The 17,062-nt window shown below is 43.7% G+C and overlaps 2 protein-coding genes across 3 annotated transcripts in view; both read right to left on the bottom strand.

Annotated features, from left to right (window-relative positions):
• Positions 1–12,836, bottom strand: part of LOC137419613 (uncharacterized) — a 63,753-nt gene extending 50,917 nt beyond the window's left edge. The window contains exon 1 of the mRNA XM_078770568.1: positions 12,332–12,836. The gene's annotated coding sequence lies outside the window, so the exon portion shown is untranslated. The remainder of the gene's footprint in view (positions 1–12,331) is intronic.
• The window catches only part of LOC144888231 (uncharacterized), a 186,398-nt gene extending 173,219 nt beyond the window's left edge, over positions 1–13,179 (bottom strand). Inside the window, exon 1 of one of the 2 annotated variants that reach the window (XR_013621927.1) lies at positions 12,826–12,994. The gene's annotated coding sequence lies outside the window, so the exon portion shown is untranslated. Of the gene's footprint in view, positions 1–12,825 lie in introns of both variants that reach the window. The other variant, XM_078770576.1, reaches the window with a different exon arrangement.
• Positions 13,180–17,062: the final 3,883 nt, after the last annotated feature.

The following is a 17,062-nucleotide window of genomic DNA, read 5'->3' as shown; positions in this document are numbered from 1 at the left end:
AGGGGAGGAATTGTGGATGAGACAATGTGGCACAACCAGGGATATCCCAAGTGTGTCAAATACAAATGCGAACGCACAATTCTTTTAATTGTTAAAATATAAAAATGAGAAAAAGCAATCTTTTGTGTTATTTTTTCAGAGGTGGGTGTGGTGGGTAAGGGTTACGATTGGGTGATGGCAGTTCTTGGATGACAAACACATAGCATCAACCACACACTACCCCTTGACGAGATCCCCTGCAGAAACAACAATCCACTTCACTCAGACGCACACAATCACCCAATCCATACTCAAGTCACAAACGTCTTGCCAATATCCCGATACTCTTCTATCTCGAAAGCTTCCAGGTATATATGTAATCATAATTTAAACTTATCTATTGATTCTGTTGTCACTGCCTTTCTCGGAGACCATACCATGCATCAACTACTCTATGAGTGAGCCTTATAGTCAGGCAGATTCGGACCGGATTTGAGATGGAAATGGACGTTCCGGACAAAAGCGCCAATTTTTCCCACTTGTTACCAGTTACCTTAGCTTTCCATTTTTGATAGGCACCACTTCCTCCGAATACAATATGGAGGCCATCTTGGATTTCCAAGATAGCTGACAGGTAAAAACCTATATCTACCAATATCTCAGCTTCTAAACCACTTCGGATCACAATCTTGATGTCTAAACATACATTTTCTGAGCCAAGGAATACAACTATACCATTTAGAAAAGCAACAGACGATTTTTAGTAACACAAAAAAGAAACTGAACCTCAAACTTGAAAAAAAAGATTAAAACGGAATACTGTTAATGTGCCAGTCACTGAAAATACTGCAAAAAAAAATAATCATGTATTCAGAGGAAGTGGTTCCTACCAAAATTGGAAAGCTAATGCTATGAGTAGCACTTGGGGAAAATTTAGCGCTTTTGTCCAGAACATCCACATCCATTTGCTGAGCTGCCTGTATATTACCTCACCACCGCATTAACTCTTATTAGTCCCCTAACGGTGTACACCGGAGGGGACTATAGGTTTGCATGCCGTCCCTCCGTCCGTCAGTCCGTCAGTCTGTCAGTCTGTCAGTCTGTCAGTCTGTCAGTCTGTCAGTCCGTCAGGCAAAGAACAGTTTTTCGGACTTTTTTTCTAAACGCTTAATGCTAATGATTTCAAACTTGGCACATCGTTTCCTCATGATAAGTTACAGATCAAGTTCGAACTTCACGACGTTTCGATCATTTTTGACAAAGTTATGGCACTTTGAACTTTGGGAATTCTGATAATTCTGATGATCCTTAACTCAGTGCCATTTTAAGTTTTCATTTCCTTTAAAAAAGATTTTTTCTCTGCAATAATAGGACCAATTGAGATCAAATTTTCACCATAGGAGGGACTCTGTCTGTAGAATATTTAGTGGTAATTATGACGTCACAGGTCACGTGATTCGGGCGCCATATTGTTTTTCGTGAAAACACGAAAAAACCCTTTTCTCTGCAACGGCTGAACAGATCGAGGCCAAACGTTGCAGGCAGAATCGCATACCCATGAGGAACAAAAAAGTCAGCGAGCATGACGTCATGCATCACATGGTTTCAGAGTTATGACGTTTTTAAGCATGAACTTTTAAAACCGAGCCCCTCCCTCATTTCTGATCTAATCGAGGGGAAACTTCACAGATCTGTTCCGCATGTCAGTCTACTAAAATATACTTTTGGAATTTGCGATAGCTCACGTGGTTTGGCAGATATCGTAAATTAAACGAAAATATTTTTTAAAATGGATATCTCTTGAATCGTTGTGTATTGATCGACGTGAAACTTCAAAGTATAGTAGAGGTTATGAAGAGTAACAAGTGTGCAAAATTTCAAGATGATTCGATGTACGGTCTGGAAGCTAGACGTTGTTATTGCGTGAAGAAGAAGAGGTGTCAAGTTTGCGGATTTAATTATTTATCACATGTACAGACTGAAAGCATCGTTGGACACGACCTGTCGCGGTCATTTTAACCTCAAATAAAATTCTAATTTAAGATTTGTCAATAGCTGGGGTATATTAACAAACGAATAAAACAGATTTTGTCAAATTCTGACTTTTTAAACTCGATCGCATTTGACAGAGTTGTGACAAGCTGAGGAAGAAAAAACCTCGCATTGGCTTCTCCAATGTGCCATAAAAAATGGATATCTCTTGAATCGCTAGTACCTCAGACCGTGAGTTGGTAATAATTTATATAATTCACACAGTGCAATACGTGCAGGCCGCTCCACGGAGCGACCTTGCGGGCTTATCAACGAGGCGAGGCGTGACACACGTGTCTCAGCATACCTCAGATCAAGTTTGAAAACCAGCATCAACCGTGCATAAATTTGCATATTCGATCATTTTTGACAAAGTTATGGCACTTTGAACTTTGGTAGGGGACATGTATTGCAGCGCAATACTCAGATTTCTTGTTTTCTTTACTAGGCTATGGCCCCGGGTCCTGTGACTATCTCTGCTGAATAATTATTCTGTACTTATTTTGTCTTTAGGCATTATTATCTTAAACATCTATCATATCCAATCATAACCGCCTCCTTTCTAATGCATGTTACAAGAAGGGGCATTCTTGGGGAAAATGCCATCGGCATAGAAAAGGCCCCTATATATGGTATGTGCCATGTGGCAAAGTATAGAAAAGAAGGGACATTCCATAGCTTGTAGAAAATGCCAAACATAAAATAAGGGACATTCAAAAAAATTAGTGTACATGCTGGACTACCCTTGTGTTCTTAGGTGGAACCAAGGAATGCTCTATAAAAGTTCATACAAAGGGGTGCCCTACATCGGCCAAATAAAATACATTAATACTTCTTGTGTAAAGGTATTGTGTTTTGTGTGGTCATGAGGTTGGAAATGAACTGTGATTGAGTTATTATTGTGATGTGTTTGGTAATTTAAATGTGAATGGGGATTTTACATGGAAGTAGGCCATGGCAGAATCTTTTTGATGACATCTTCTATGGAAATATGTGGTGGAGAATTTAATTGCGCCCCTTCATTGGCCTCATGGATGAGGCATCAGAATTCCAAGCTGGGGATTGTGGGTTCAAGTCCCATCTGGGTTGAATAATTTTTTTATTCTTTCTTTTCAAATCTTTTATATGGTCTTGAATAAAGTCTTGCACGATCAAAAAAATGCAATTTGTTCGTATTTAAAACGTATTCATTCTTAAACCTGATTTTCAGCATCATTACGAGTAATGTCCACACTAGTATTGTGCCAAATTTTGAGGTACCGGAGCCATGCAAAAATGTGTTGGCCGTGACATCATCACCAGATCTTATCTGCCGTCACATCAAATTTGAACATGACACTAACCATTTGTTCCCAAAATGAGCGATAAAATGAAATATGTACCTTTTATCATGATAAATAAATGATATGCCAATTTTAACAAACACACACACACACACACACACACACACACACACACACACACACACACACACACACACACCTTGTTTTTTATTTTTGTTTCTCACAATTCTATCTCTTATGATTTTCAATTCTTATTTCTGTTATCCAATTCTTATTTTAAAATACATTTAATTAATTGTACAGTATTGGTTGTTCCTAAACTTAAATATAAATAATTTAAAGAATTGTTGTAAATTATGTTAATTTCACAACATCCCATATTCAACTTTATTTAAATTCTAAACCTCAAAACATAGTTCCCTTACCTAAACCATGAATCTTAACCTGTAAGAAATTGACTAGTTTCCCGACTGCACAGATAATCAGCTGGGCACCGTTCTTCCTCGAGGTTTCAATCCTTTCAGTCCAGGACCTCTCCAAGCAACGGATCCACAACCTCGATGATGGATCCACATCAATAGATGGTACATCAGTAGTTCCACAACCTCGATCATGGATCCACATCAATAGATGGTACATCAGAAGATCCACAACCTCAATCATGGATCCACATCAATAGATGCTACATCAGTAGATCCACAACCTCAGTTTCGTCCAGGCAGTCAGTCAACTCATTAATGATACATCATTTATTCCAACTTCACTCGCAATAGGATTTAATGTATTTTCATATTGTTGCGGATCTGTCGCTGGCCTTCTTCCCCACTACCAAGGGGGGATTAGTCCCCTTGTCTGTACTGACCTGGCGTGACCTGAGACCTATTACGTCCCTTCCGGACAGCGCCAAATATGGTTTCGGGACCAAATTTGCTCCTACCTAAGTACTAGCGCTGCCCTGGAAGCGATGAAATAAGCCTCGCACGAACCATGTGTGATGATGATACGCCGAGCGGTTTGCGTACACGTGATCCGCGCCATTATAGATAGTGGAACCCGATTGGAGCGATCTTATTCGTGCCACCCTTAGTCAATGGAGAAATCACGGGAGCGATCGAATTAGGAAGAAAGAAAGAACAAATAGATTTAATGATTATTGCACGTATGTACAGTTCAGGACGAAGGGACACAGAGCAGCTTAGACAGTCTTATACTTAATACCCCAAGACAACGGGCCTGTCTGACACACTCACACGGGGATTGTAGATGGGCAGGATGATGTTCCGGCCAAACACGCTGGCTTGGTCGTCCAGGATCGGCCCCGTCCGGCTCTCCACGGTCCCCGACACGTCCCGTGAAGATGGTGTTCGGCAAAGGCAGGACCTCGTATCGTGTCGCTCGAATGAACAGGTTATCTCGGGCCGAACGGTAGAGGGCGGACTTAGCGCGGCTGGTGGTTATTCAGCGCGTTCACTCGCTTTGGCTGAACCGCGTAAGTTATCAACGCCCTGGCTGCACCCACGTATTTCTCGTAACCAAGTTCATACAGTGCAAGTGATCCTCTTCAAGCGCGTCTCCTTTCTCCGTACTCAGAACTCACTCCAGCACACCTTTCTCCAATCACTCTCATGGGGGCTTCTCTGCCAGTCCTTTCAAGCGCCTCTGGGGCAAGTCCTTGCACAATTCCTGGTTGTAAGTCCTATCACAAGTCCTATGCAAGTCCTATCGCACCACTGGTGCAAGTCCTATTGAGGGCTTTTTGCATCGGGTTATATCTGCCACACCCCTCGAACCCTCTGGAACTCACCAGACTCTCTTCACCACGCCCTCTCACGCCATGCCGCTCGAGCTCTGATTGGCTGGTTCATTCTTACCGTCAGGTCCTGACGTCGCTCACCCTGATGCCGCTCCCCTCCTTCTCAGCCTACCTCGTGTTAACTTGACTAATGAACAACCAAATGGGACGCGGGATGGATTGCGCCCACAGAGGTAGAATGGAGGTCGGAGCAAAATGATTGTAGGGCCTATTCTCCTGTCTTTACACAACACAGGTACTAAGAGAGGAAATGGCCTATTCTTACACTTACTATGACATAACTATACTACAAATGGGCCTATATGTTGCTCGTGTGACTAACTATGAGGGGCAAACCTTTAGCATTTATTGAGTTGCTGTACAAATCTCAAAACTGCAACAATATATTTATAACTTTCCTTACACACTCCATAGTATGATATCATAAAATCATGCACATCTTACCTTAAATACACCATATCTACCAACCAGCACGACCACACCACCTACCTCTGGATCAAACTGTATTTCGAATGTTGAAACTGTCACCTATAACGGTTTTTGGCATGCTGCTGTATCCTTGCAACCACTGATTCCTAGCAACATTGATTTGTAGTATATTTAATTCTTATATTGTGCTGTATTTACATAAAGATCTCATGAATAATATATTTACGATTCGTATTGTATTTTACTAATTCGATTTGGTGTCGTTTTGTGATATTAAAGAAAACTTGTTTATAATCTACCAACTATAGCTCCCTGTGCTAACATACGTCTGAATAGTTGTTGTAATCCATTGATGAGCTCAGAGCTGTATGTGGCTGCTCTCACAGTCCTAATTATTTCACCTGCATCCGTACCATAAAATAGCTTTTAGGAATATTGCTGTCCAAGAAAGGCATTCAGACAATGTGGAATGGAAAAGCATAGATGATGACAGCACACACACACACAGTCTCGGCTGGGCCAAATCAGGGGTGATTTTCAATTTTTCATACTACAAGGTTGTAATTTACCTAAAAGTTGTGGCTGGGTAACAGAAACAAAACCATGAAATCTTTTTTCAAAACTATTGACGTCTTACGGTAAAACAGCCCGTTACCATAGCAACCGTTACAGACGACTCAAAAAATTCTTAAAATCGATGATTTCTCAGGCTGTGTGTGACCCCCAGAGTTGATTCTGGTACCAAAAGATTCAGAATTGAAAGCCAAGGATGATTGGATAGCTTAACAATGTCTGTGACACAATTCAATACAACTTTTATCCCAAAAACTCATTTTTATCTCAAATTTAAGGCATTTGTTTGAAAAAAAAATGAAAATTTTGCTTTTTAATCATAGGATAATCATTAATCAGAGCTATAGTCAAATTAAATGTACTTTAAATTAACTTTTGTCATTGATTAAGCTTTTTTGTCTCAAATTTAAGGTCTGACATTGAACATTGATAACAAAATAAAAAACCTAGTCCCAATTGTAATCAATGGAGGCCAATGACTTCTTAGTCACAACCTCAGTGGATGTTGCCAGTCCATGCAGCTTCTCCCTGACGCCCTTCACAACCCTGTATAGAGCCTGGAGCTGCGCCTCAGATTTGGGGGCCTTGTTAGTGTTCAAATCTGTGGCGAGTCCAAGTGTCCGCTCTGCTGCGTCATTCACAACTGGGAGTTTGGCCACAACTTCCTTGCCATGACGATAGCTGTCTGAGGTGGGCCACTGTGCAACGGGGAGCTTGACAAAACTGGAGTCAATACCCAAGAGTTCAAACATGCTCCAAGAGTCGTAACCAACAAAGTCTTTGAGGGCTTTACTCCCCAATTGCTGTGAGGCTGGCATCTCCTGTATCATGTTATGTGCAGTCCCATGGTACCTGAGCATAGCCCTTCTCATAGTCTGCTTGTCAGATGACGTTCTGTCCTAGAAGAGTGCCAAAGAGACCAATCTCTCTGAGAGGTACCACAAATGGTTTTGTAGCTTCTCTCAGGCTACAGTCACAAAGGACAGAAATTTGGCATGCCACTTTGTTGGATTCTTTGCGATACTGGCCTCAGCCTTGAGGAGGTTCTTCATCAGGTATATGTCGTTAGATGGTGCATCTGCAGCACTGGTACATGTCAACATGTCAACCACGCTTTAGTGTAGAAGACTGACATGAATGCAGCGAGACTGGTCATGTCTTCCATCTCTTCGGGTGTGTAGATATCTCCCAGCTGCCAACGGAAGAGTGCCACCTTTATAGTGTATAAAGTCTTGCTCATCCAACGGGCGTGGTGGAATGCCCCAGGAGCTTTGATAGTGATGGTCCTCATACCATCAGGGACAGTCCCTCCAAGAAACAGCAGTGTGAGGTGTGCCAGCTCCAGGTAGTCGTGTCGAAGAGTCTCCTTTGTGCTATTGTCCATCCACGTCTGAAGGAAGGTGATGGTGGCATGTACATGGCCAGCCAGCTTTCTCTGTTGAGCAGACACCTCGACCAATGTGTAGTTGCCCTGGTCCAATTCACTCCAAGTGTTGAGCAGTCGCTTGAACAGCTGTTCATTAGGTCCTGTGGTGGGGCCATACACTATTGAGCAAGACGCCCCTCCAACCAATTCGTGGATGTGGTGCCGACACGCCAGTTGCAGAAGACTCCTGCCAAACTCAGTCTCCAGTCTTACTACGACTCCACTCTTGACCCCAGAGTTCACTGCCGTTGTATCGAAGACAAGAGCGCCTATCCTTGATGTGTGCAAGAGCGCCTTGAATGCCCTGATGAATGGTTACAGTAACAACCGAAAGCAGGCATTAAAATTAATGATTGTAAGCTGCTTTTGTTAACTTTTTTTAATTGAAATGAAGATGGCCAAATTTAAACAACGTTATAACAGTTATAAAAACTGGACAATACAAGGTTGTAAAAGACAATTTAAAGTAAATTTAATCTGATTAATGGTTATCCTATGATTAAAAAGCAAAATTTTCAATTTTTTTCCATAAATATGCTTGAAATTTCAGACAAAAATCAGTTTTTTGGATAAAGGTGGTATTGAATTGTGTCAGACATTGTTAAGCTATCCAATCATCCTTGGCTTTCAATTCTGCATCTTTTGGTACCAGAATCAACTCTGGGGGTCAAACACAGCTTGAGAAATCGTCAATTTAGGCATTTTTTGAGTCGTCTGTAACTGTTGCTATGGTAACGGGCTGTCTGACCGTACAACGTCAATATTTTTGAATTCTTTTTTCATGTTTTTGTTCCTGATGCTCACTCACAACTTTTAGGTAAATTACATTGAATTAGGAAAATCACCTCCGATTTGGCCCAGCCTAACACACACACACACACACACACACACACACACACACACACACACACACACACACACACACACACACACACACACACACACCAAAATCCCCTTTTTCTTAAAAAGTCACGCTTTTTCATTTTTTTCTACAAAACTGTGTATTTTAAGAACGAGAGAAGTTTATTTATTTATTTATTGAGTCCAATGTGGGAAGGGCTTGTTGTATTGTCTACAGGTATGCACAATCACCTTTAAGCTTTCTAGTCTGGGCCCTCGGATGCACGTTAAGCTGGCTGTCCAGTCTGTTGGCATTCATTCTTGGGGAAAATGCCAGGGGCATGGAAAAGCCCCCTTTATATGGTATGTGCCATGTGGCAAACTATAGAAAAGGCCCCTTTATATGGTATGTGCCATGTGGCAAACTATTAGACTATAGGGCATGTAGTCAAAATCCCTTCAGAAAGTGCTTTTTGTGGTCTCCACATTGGAACTACATATATTATGTCTTAAAATATAGGTATTGCATGTCTTATCAATATCCCCTTTGTTCCCACGCTCAAAAGTGGAGCATTAATTAGTAATTCCCGCCTAAAAATAATGCGTCAAACAAGTAATGTTTTTTAAGGGGGTACTATGGGTCAAAAAGACCTGACTACATTCAAGAGGTATTATCTTGCCAATGTTTTGACAAATGATGCCATGTTTGGTATCAACATAATCATATAAGTGTCTAGTTTTAAGAAATACATTAATTAGCGCAAGTCAAGGTCAATCTTCTTAGTGACCCGAGGTCAAATGTCAATGACCTTAAATTTGGGCTAAGGTAAAATTAAAAATTTGCTCATAATTTTGTACACATTTACAAATATCAGATCATGCTGTAACATCACCAAGTTGTTTATAGGTTAGCAAGCTGTGATCTAATGGAGAGTTTAAAAAATATATATATTGCATGTTGCCATGGCAACGATTTGCCAAATTTTGTGATTTTTTCTTGCTGATGAACTATTCGGACTACCATAAATTCTGAACTAAAGATATTTTCCAAAAATGCTCTGATTAGATCACAGTACATAAAACAATCAACAATTGTGCCAATTTTCAAGGATGTAGCCCACTCACAACCTAAAAAAAATTATGATCAAATCATTAATGGTCAATTCAATTATAAAATAGGTTAAATTGGGAAAAATATAAGTTTGTGCAGCACTATATAGGATTTTAAAAGAAACTAATTTTCTAAAGCAAATGGCTCCTTGGAAGATTTTTCCTCTGTATTTTTAAAATGAAATAACTAGATTTTCAAACCCCAAAATGCTGTACTTTCCTTTAAAAACTAATCAAAAAGTGTATGTGGCAACCTACTGAAATATATTTCTTCTCTAAATAGAACTTTCTCTTTGGTATTAGTATCTCTACTGTTGAGATTTTTTTTTAATTGTCAAGTTTTGCTGCAGTTATAATTACTGCACTAACATGGACTACCAGATAAATACAGTGCACATGTTAGGCAAAAACAAAAAAACAAAAAAATTCAAAACATTTGCTTGCCCTCCCCCAACTGACTCTTATTTTTATGTAAAGGAATACCAACCTAAATTTCAACATTCTAAACTGCACACATTTTTTTTCTGTTAGAAATTGCACATTCTAAATTACATCAAAACTGATGAATTTTAAACAATCATTCACAAGGGAGGAAAAAATGATTATGGTTAATGATTAAGTTGATAGAATATATTTGGAAAGGTCTTCTATCAAGTCATGTAGCAAACATTTTGCAGGGTCTTGCAGGGTGCAGGTTGGCTCCCTAGACTCCTGTGTTATAAATCCTCCAACAGGGATATCTATGGTAGGCATCTACCTTTTGTAGGGCAGGGTTATGTCAGAATATTGAAAAAGCCCGAAGATATATGGAATCGATCTACTACATGTAAAAACAAAAGTCCCACATTTTACGATTCATGTAGACTACGCAAATCACAACATTTGGGACTGACCTGACCCAATTTCATAGGCCTCCCTACGTGATTGTACATGCAATTTTCTCATTCGTGATGTATTTGTAGGCTACTTTTAAACTTACCGGATGATTGGGTGACATTCTGATGCTTCTGTTTAGCAGTTTGGGCACGTTTTTGCTTGGTAGAATCAGTGAAATACCGGTAACACACTGCGTGGCAACCCCCAGTTTCAGGGACCGGCAATGCACTTTCACATGCGCTGCAGTGTAGACCATGATCGCGGACGAAAGACCTCGCTAAATAGGCCTGGTTTCCCACCAAATCGCTCCAAATATCTACAGCACTCAAGAATGTTCTCCACCTTTTTTCAGTAAATGGCACAATATCACCACCGGCACCTGGAACATGTGCATAACACCTATTTTTTACACCAAATTTGACACCAACTGATGCCATTTTCACCGATACTTTTCACCAAACAGCATCTGTTTACACACGTGACCCGCTATTCACCGTACCGCAGCACTCTCGTAGGATGTTGCTGATTGGCTCATTTTGCGATATGAGGCCCATGTTGATATTTTCCGGACCAATCGCATATATGAAAAATCGCAGCAACGTTGATAAATGAAACGTACAATTTGATTGGATAAATATTGAGATCGTGATAATTATTTTACCGACGAAATATTAGTTATTCTAACCTAAAATTCGACAAAATGCTCCAACCGATGACGCGGGAATATGAACGATAATTCATAAAAAATATTTAACTTAATTATAAAATAAGTTTTATTTAGTCGGGAGATAGAGACCACAAGACAAGCTCTTAGGACCACATGCCCTATCGTCTATATAGAAAAGGCCTCTTTATATGGTACATGCCATGTGGCAAACTATAGAAAAGCCCCTTTATATGGTATGTGCCATGTGGCAAGCTACAGAAAAGGCCCATTTATATGGTATGTGCCATGTGGCCAACTATAGAAAAGCCCCCTTTATATGGTATGTCCTATGTGGAAAACTATAGAAAAGCACCCTTTATATGGTATGTGCCATGTGGCAAACTATAGAAAAGCCCCCTTGATATGGTATGTGCCATGTGGCAAACTATAGAAAAGGCCCCTTTATATGGTATGTGCCATGTGTCAAGCTAGACAAAAGAAGGAACATTCTTGGGAAAAATGCCAATTTGATTCACACAGCTGCATGAAAAAGTAAATGTATTTTATTTGCCAGATGGAGGGCACCCCTTTATATGAACCTTTCTAGAGCATTACTTGGTTCCTCCGATGGAACTTGGTTCTTATTGTTGGAACTTGGAAGTTATTGACATCCCACCCCCCTCCCCTCGATCTCATACGCACATACCAAATAAAGAGGCATTTTCTATGCCCCTGGCATTTTCCCCAATATATATATAAATTGATGATTTATATCACGTGACCGAAGACCTACTCCCTTCAAAAACAACCCACTTCGAGTTTCGCGCGCCGCTGATGCAGTGCCCCCTGTTTCCGGAAGCCTGGTACTCATTTTGCCGACTTCAAAAGGACGACAAGCTGAGTCAACCCACCTGGTGTTATTTTAACAGCATCACCCTAACATCTTAAAGCAGCCACATTAACCATGAAGCCAACACCAGGATTAGTTTCACAGGTAACGAAGTAGAACGACACTCGGTATCGCACAAACCTCCACCAGGATAAACAGGTTACGTTTTGTATCCACTGATAGACCGGATCTGGATTCGGACCTGAACCTAAATCGAATCAGCCTCTTCTTCTTCTTCTTCTTCTTCTTCTCAAAAAACCATCTCATGCCCCAGTTTCGTCATAATCCATCCACAACTCTGTCATATTATGCTATGTATAAACATAATGTTCGCCCGATCTCTCTATTAATATTATGAAGAATCACTTCAAATGATCGTTTTACAGAATATCTTTCTCAGTATTAATAATAATAAAATGAGAAACTCCGAACAAACCTTTTCCTCAGAAGATCCGACCTGATCACCGTTTCAGCCGCTTGTGGAAAAGGACACGAAGCGGAGCACGGAGGAAACGGAGCGGAGCACGGAGGACAAAAGGACACGGAGCGGAGCACGCAGGACAAAAGGACAAGGAGCCGAGCACGCAGGACAAAAGGACACGGAGCGGAGCATGCAGGACAAAAGGACACGGAGCGGAGCACGGAGGACAAAAGGACGCAGACACGAAACCAAAAAGGACACGGAGCGGAGCATGCAGGACAAAAGGATACTGAGCGGAGCACGCAGGACAAAAGGACACAGAGCGGAGCACGGAGGACAAAAGGACATGGAGTGGAGCACGGAGGACAAAAGGACACGGAGCGGAGCACGGAGGACAAAAGGACACGGAGCAGAGCACGGAGGACAAAAGGACGTAGACACAAAACCAAAAGGGACACGGATCGATACGATCATGGGGATCTTCGTCACAGTTGCAGTTCAAGGTTTACAAGATCACCCGGAGGTTTTCGTCATTCTTGAATCCTTCCTGTGGACGCAATTCTTTCTTCTTCTTCCTCCTCGAAATCACCGATCTCCACCATGTGGTCGTTGACGGCTCATTGGCCAATTGGCGTCAGATAAAGAAATGCAGCCACATATCGGCCATTTTACCACTCCCGTTCGTGGCGCATGAGAATAATTACTTTTAGTTCAGTTGTTTTTCAATCGTCGACTTGGCACGAAGTTTGTAGTTACACAGAACCCCTTATATTGACCTAGCAGTGAACGAGAGAAAATCAGAAACTTTTCCAGGATGCGCGCCCTTTGGAGTGCCACTCGCCTCTCACGCCATCCCGCCCCTCCCCTTCCACGCCTGCCACGCCCTGCCCTGCCCCATCCCGTCCCGTCCCGTCCCGCCCTGCCCCGTCCCGCCCTGCCCCGTCCCGCCCCGCCCGCCCCGTCCCATCCCGTCCCATCCCGCACCTCCTCGATTGTAATCCTCAATCCGACTGTTCTTGGAAGCACCGAAACTGAAATCCATGTAGATCTATGAGACGACACTATTACAGCACATTTTAAGCCGCGTCGCAGAAGCTTCTCATAGAGTGCCCTCTGTTGTTGTTCTTGTTCGTCTTGTTGTACTTGCAGAGAAGACAAAACCTCAAAGCTCCACCCATTCTGGGAACCATAGCTCCACCCATTCTGGGAGAGGCTTCATATAAACAAATACCCACCATTTTATTAACTCGCATAGCTTTGAGGCCTGTTTTGTAGGCCCGTGGTGTCTTGCTCTCTCACACAGTTTTATTTCAAATCAAATTCGATATATCATTTCATTTTTCACAGTCGCTAACATAGTTTTAGCCTCGGTTGAAAAAAAACGGGAAGAAAATCTGATGAAAGTTGCCCTTTATAGAACGAAATGAATTCTCAAAGGCCTGTAACTTCAAGTCCATTGAGATTTTTTTTTATTTATCTCGGCATGGTCAGTCATACACCGCCCAAAATAACAGACGGGAAAATGCCGAGATATATTAAAAACTAGACGACCCATGGCCCGTTGGGTCAATGTTATTATATATAATTAAGGGGTTACCATGGTTACAGTGGGGGTCACAGGTCAACCTATGGTGAAGATATATAATTTTCTCACACTTTCTAATAGAGAGGCAAAATGCCATATAAAACTAAATTTACTGGTTCTAATTGCTTTTATTTATCAATCCTCACATAGAAGAGCAGTTTTTAGTAATGAGCAGTGAGGAGAAGACCCCTCAGCCAATGATGCGACCCGTCAGCCAATGATGTGACCCCTCAGCCAATGATGCCACCCCGCATCTAATGATGCCACCCCGCATCTAATGATGTCGCCCCTCAGCCAATGATGTCGCCCCTCAGCCAATGATGTCGCCCCTCAGCCAATGATGTCGCCCCTCAGCCAATGATGTCGCCCCTCAGCCAATGATGTCGCCCCTCAGCCAATGATGTCGCCCCTCAGCCAATGATGCCGCCCCTCAGCCAATGATGCCGCCCCTCAGCCAATGATGCCGCCCCTCAGCCAATGATGCCGCCCCTCAGCCAATGATGCCGCCCCTCAGCCAATGATGCCGCCCCTCAGCCAATGATGCCGCCCCTCAGCCAATGATGCCGCCCCTCAGCCAATGATGCCGCCCCTCAGCCAATGATGCCGCCCCTCAGCCAATGATGCCGCCCCTCAGCCAATGATGCCGCCCCTCAGCCAATGATGCCGCCCCTCAGCCAATGATGCCGCCCCGCATCCAATGATGCCGCCCCGCATCCAATGATGCCGCCCCTCAGCCAATGATGCCGCCCCTCAGCCAATGATGCCGCCCCTCAGCCAATGATGCCGCCCCTCAGCCAATGATGCCGCCCCTCAGCCAATGATGCCGCCCCTCAGCCAATGATGCCACCCCTCAGCCAATGATGCCGCCCCTCAGCCAATGATGCCGCCCCTCAGCCAATGATGCCGCCCCGCATCCAATGATGCCGCCCCGCATCCAATGATGCCGCCCCGCATCCAATGATGCCGCCCCTCGGCCAATGATGCCGCCCCTCGGCCAATGATGCCGCCCCTCGGCCAATGATGCCGCCCCTCGGCCAATGATGTCGCCCCTCGGCCAATGATGTCGCCCCTCGGCCAATGATGTCGCCCCTCGGCCAATGATGTCGCCCCTCGGCCAATGATGCCGCCCCTCGGCCAATGATGCCGCCCCTCGGCCAATGATGCCGCCCCTCAGCCAATGATGCCGCCCCTCAGCCAATGATGTCGCCCCTCAGCCAATGATGTCGCCCCTCAGCCAATGATGTCGCCCCTCAGCCAATGATGTCGCCCCTCAGCCAATGATGTCGCCCCTCAGCCAATGATGTCGCCCCTCAGCCAATGATGTCGCCCCTCAGCCAATGATGTCGCCCCTCAGCCAATGATGTCGCCCCTCAGCCAATGATGTCGCCCCTCAGCCAATGATGTCGCCCCTCAGCCAATGATGTCGCCCCTCAGCCAATGATGTCGCCCCTCAGCCAATGATGTCGCCCCTCAGCCAATGATGTCGCCCCTCAGCCAATGATGTCGCCCCTCAGCCAATGATGCCGCCCCTCAGCCAATGATGCCGCCCCTCAGCCAATGATGCCGCCCCTCAGCCAATGATGTCACCCCTCAGCCAATGATGCTACACCTCAGCCAATGATGCTACCCCTCAGCCAATGATGCTACCCCTCAGCCAATGATGCTACCCCTCAGCCAATGATGCTACCCCTCAGCCAATGATGCTACCCCTCAGCCAATGATGCTACCCCTCAGCCAATGATGCTACCCCTCAGCCAATGATGCTACCCCTCAGCCAATGATGCTACCCCTCAGCCAATGATGCTACCCCTCAGCCAATGATGCTACCCATCAGCCAATGATGCCACCCCTCAGCCAATGATGCTACCCCTCAGCCAATGATGTGACCCCTCAGCCAATGATGCTACACCTCAGCCAATGATGCTACCCCTCAGCCAATGATGCTACCCCTCAGCCAATGATGCTACCCCTCAGCCAATGATGCTACCCCTCAGCCAATGATGCTACCCCTCATCCAATGATGCTACACCTCAGCCAATGATGCTACCCCTCAGCCAATGATGCTACCCCTCAGCCAATGATGCTACCCCTCAGCCAATGATGCTACCCCTCAGCCAATGATGCTACGCCTCAGCCAATGATGCTACCCCATAGCCAATGATGATGATGATGCTACCCCTCGACGACCCATGACCCGTTGGGTCAATGTCAGTTTGAAAAGATATGAGAATAGAACTAAAGCGAACGCTGGACATCATCGGGGAGATTATTTGGGCCAGCAAGCCATAGCATAAGGCTCACCTCTCCAGCGTTCTAAATCACTTACCTGTGACACGTGATTTCGGCCCTTATCTCCGATCACGTTGACGGAAATCACCACAGCATATCGTCAAGATCCCTCCAAAAGGCTCGTCTTTGTCACATACATCACCCAACGTGCGATCCACAGCCTCGAAACTCTCTCTCCTGATCATAGGACACTCATCCCACACGATGAGTTTTGTACTTCGAAAGAGGTCTGCGATAGTGGAATTTTTATCGATGTTGCATACGCCATCTTCCCTCGGTGTCAGAGGGATTTGGAACCTTGAGTGCGCTGTTCTTCCACCAGGCATGAGGGAGGGTAGCAGCTATGCCAGATGAGGCCACCGCAGGGGGCAACTTCTCCACTCGCTCTCACTTTAGAGAGAATCAGGTTAATAAGAAACGTCTTCTCTGTGCCTCCAGGCGCGTCAATGAAAATCATTGATGACTGATTCGTGCGGATGTTGCTATTCGCGTCCATAGACGTGAGGTGTGATTCGTTGTCCGCGTCCGTAGCGCCGTCGGAGGGTTGATACGACATTCTTCCTGCAAATAGTATTGTATTTGTGCTATCGTTTTGCCGATCATCAAATGACAAATAAATTACATTGTGAAAATTAAAGATTTCAAATAAACCTATTTAAAGTGTATGCGCATATAAATAATAAAAAAAATCGAAGAAATATCTCTCGGTAATTTCCTGAAACATATTTTACTTCCGGGTAATAATGTTGAATGAAATGATGAAGATATATACTGTATGCCTGTTATTTTAGGCGGTGTATTTTCGTATATCAACGTGGCGCGATTTTTAAAATATATCTCTGCAATTTCCCGTGTGTGCGTGAATGTTCTCA

This window comes from Myxine glutinosa, chromosome 1, assembly GCF_964187855.1.
Source record: "Myxine glutinosa chromosome 1, kmMyxGlut1.1, whole genome shotgun sequence".
In the NCBI taxonomy this organism is placed as follows: domain Eukaryota; kingdom Metazoa; phylum Chordata; class Myxini; order Myxiniformes; family Myxinidae; genus Myxine; species Myxine glutinosa.
Note: the sequence above shows the minus strand (reverse complement) of the source record. Positions and strands in the feature narration are given on the sequence as shown.